The sequence below is a fragment of the Loxodonta africana genome, chromosome 11, assembly GCF_030014295.1.
Source record: "Loxodonta africana isolate mLoxAfr1 chromosome 11, mLoxAfr1.hap2, whole genome shotgun sequence".
Classification (NCBI taxonomy): Eukaryota; Metazoa; Chordata; class Mammalia; order Proboscidea; family Elephantidae; genus Loxodonta; species Loxodonta africana.
Window position 1 is genome coordinate 65,308,539 of NC_087352.1, and position 2,850 is coordinate 65,311,388.

A 2,850-nucleotide genomic window follows, 5' to 3' on the forward strand; every position below is an offset into this window, starting at 1 on the left:
CCCTCAGAGACGTTTCAGAAGGAGGGGACATGCCAGATTGTAAGAGGCAGCCTTGCAGAGAAACAGGCTTTGTAAGGCTTGTTTCTGCTAATTCGCCAAGTCATTTCTATGTAATTCTTGCTGAGATGGCCTTATGTAAGTCTAGAGGCCCTCCTCACATGTACCTGCTATTGTTCACCACCACCATAAAACCTCTGCCTTCCCGCTGTGGAGAATGGAGATCTGCTCGGTCCTGCTATCACCCACCTCGCATATAAGTCTCCCTAATAAATTTCCATGCTGTCACCCTGGAGTTGCCTGCCTCTTTCTTTGTTCTTTCAGCACCCTACATTTTTAGAGGCAAGTTTCATGTTACAAGTCCATGCCAGGACAGTGAATCATAACAAATTATCGATAACATTGTGAAGAATGGGAATTCTAGAACACTTCATTGTGCTCATGCAGAGCCTGTAAGTAAACCAAGAGGCAGTCATTTGACCAGAATTAGGGGACACTACGTGGTTTAAGATTAGGAAAAGTGTGCATCAGGGTTATATCTTTTCACCGTACTTATTCAATCTGTACGCTGAGCAAATAATCCAAGACGGTGGAATATATGAAGAACCGGCATCTGGATTGGAGAAAGGCTGATTAACAACCAGCAATATGCAGATGACATAACCTTCCTTGCTGAAAGTGAAGAGGACTTGAAGCACTTACTGATGATGGTCAGAGACTACAGCCTTCAGTATAGACTACACCTCAACATACAGAAAACAAAAATCCTCACAACTAGAATAACAAACATCACGATAAATGAAGAAAATATTGAAGTTGTCAAGGATTTCATTTTAGTTGGATCCATAATAAACACTCTCGGAAGCAGCAGTCAAGAAATCAAACACCATACTGCACTGTGCAAATGTGCTGCAAAAGACCACTTTCAAGAGTTAAAAAGCAAAGCTGTCACCTTGAGGACTAAGGTGCACCTGACCAAAGCCATGGTATTTTTGTTTCATATGTATTCAAAAGCTGGAAAATGAATAAGGAAGTCCGAAGAAAACTGATGTCTCTGAATTTTGGTGCCAGCAAAGAATATCGAATATACCACTGACTGCCAAAAGAATGAACAAATCAGTCTTGGAAGAAGTACAGCCAGAATGCTCCTTAGAAGCAAGGATGGTGAGACTTCGTCTCACATACTTTGGACATGTTATCAGGATGGACCAGTCTCTGGAGAAGGACATTATCCTCAGTAAGGTAGAGGGTCAGCAAAAAAGAGGAAGATCCTTAGCGAGATGGATTGACACAGTGGCTGTAACAATGGGCTCAAACACAGTAACAATTGTGAGGATGGTGCAGAACTAGGCAGTGTTTCGTTCTGTTGTACATAGGGTCGCTATGAGTCAGAACTGACTAAACAGCACCTAACAACAGTCTAGAAAGTAGTAATCCTCCCAGAAAGCTCACTATTAGGGGCCAGTCACTCCTCTTTCTACTTCCCTTGTCCAAATTTGTTCCCCAGAAATGCACCTGGCATCTATGTGCCAATTTACAGCAGCTGACATTTTTACACAGAAGCTGAAATTTTTTATTCAAACTTAGGCAAAATTGCAGTGAAAAAATATTGATTTTTTAAATGTCAAGTTCTAAAAAAATATTTTAAGATATGCAAAGTTTCAAAAATATTCGTGTATCTGCTCCAACGTGTACTCCAGAGACAGGGTTGTTCAGTGCTGTCATTATCGTGCCTTCAGCTGTTGTGCCATCTCTTTAACCTGGAGTATCTCCTCCACCAGAAGAAAAGGCTTAGCCAATTAAGAAAAAAAGACACGAATTATAGGAGGTAAGGAATCCAACCCGGGAGGAGTCTTAAGTGTTTACATCTGGAGAGAGAATTTTGAAACTACTTGACTTTTTTAAATAGTTGCATTAATTTCTCTGATGAAATTAAAAAAAAAAAATGTTTAGGAAAAGAAAGAAACTGTTACCCCTCTCTAAATGGGTACATAAAGCTGCAGGTGCTACAAGAACATTCGTTTGTTGACGTGGAAGCCATCAGACCTCTATATCTCATTGAACGCTCCAAATAGGCATCACAGCTGATATACTACAGACTGAAAGAGCCCAACTATTCTGTCCAGAACAGTCTACAATTTTGACAGTAAGAACCCTCAGTTCAATGACATCTATATCATCTACAAACGGTCTGAGCTTCTAGTATGTGAATAACACTGAACCCAGCATAGAAGGAATCAATGATTTAAATCCTATGGCTATTAAAAATCTGGTTACAAGAACTCTAAGAAGCTATCTTAAGATTTTTGTTATTTGGGATATTATGTGAACCAAAGGAACTATGAATTGATACTGAGAGATAATTTCATTATCCAAAAATTTTATTTGCTCTTAAAAAAAAAATGCTCTTAATGGCTTTATACCTGAACAAACAGTGTAAATGTTGAGTGTGAAGGCTGCTCTGGGACTAAGGAGAATTCTAGGATCCCTACTGAAACATCAGGGATCTGAAATCAAGGCACGTTTAATTGGTATTTTTTCTCATCTTCTGCCAGTTTTTTAAAAATCTATTAAACAGAGACACCTAATTATAACCTGCAATTCCTTTCTCTTAGAATACATGCTTTCATCTTTACATCACCACTATCTCTCAACATTGGTGATATATTATGAAGCAGCATTTCATTTCAATATCTGCTAGGTCTACAGATGTTGGACATGAGAGGAAGGGCCCAAGTGCCTCTCATTGTGCCAAAAGTCTAGAAAAGCCCCACTCCTCCCGTGATAACAGGAATTTCTCAGCGCAGTTATCTCTGAATTATGGTCAAATAGTATAGGCAATTGAAGTATCTT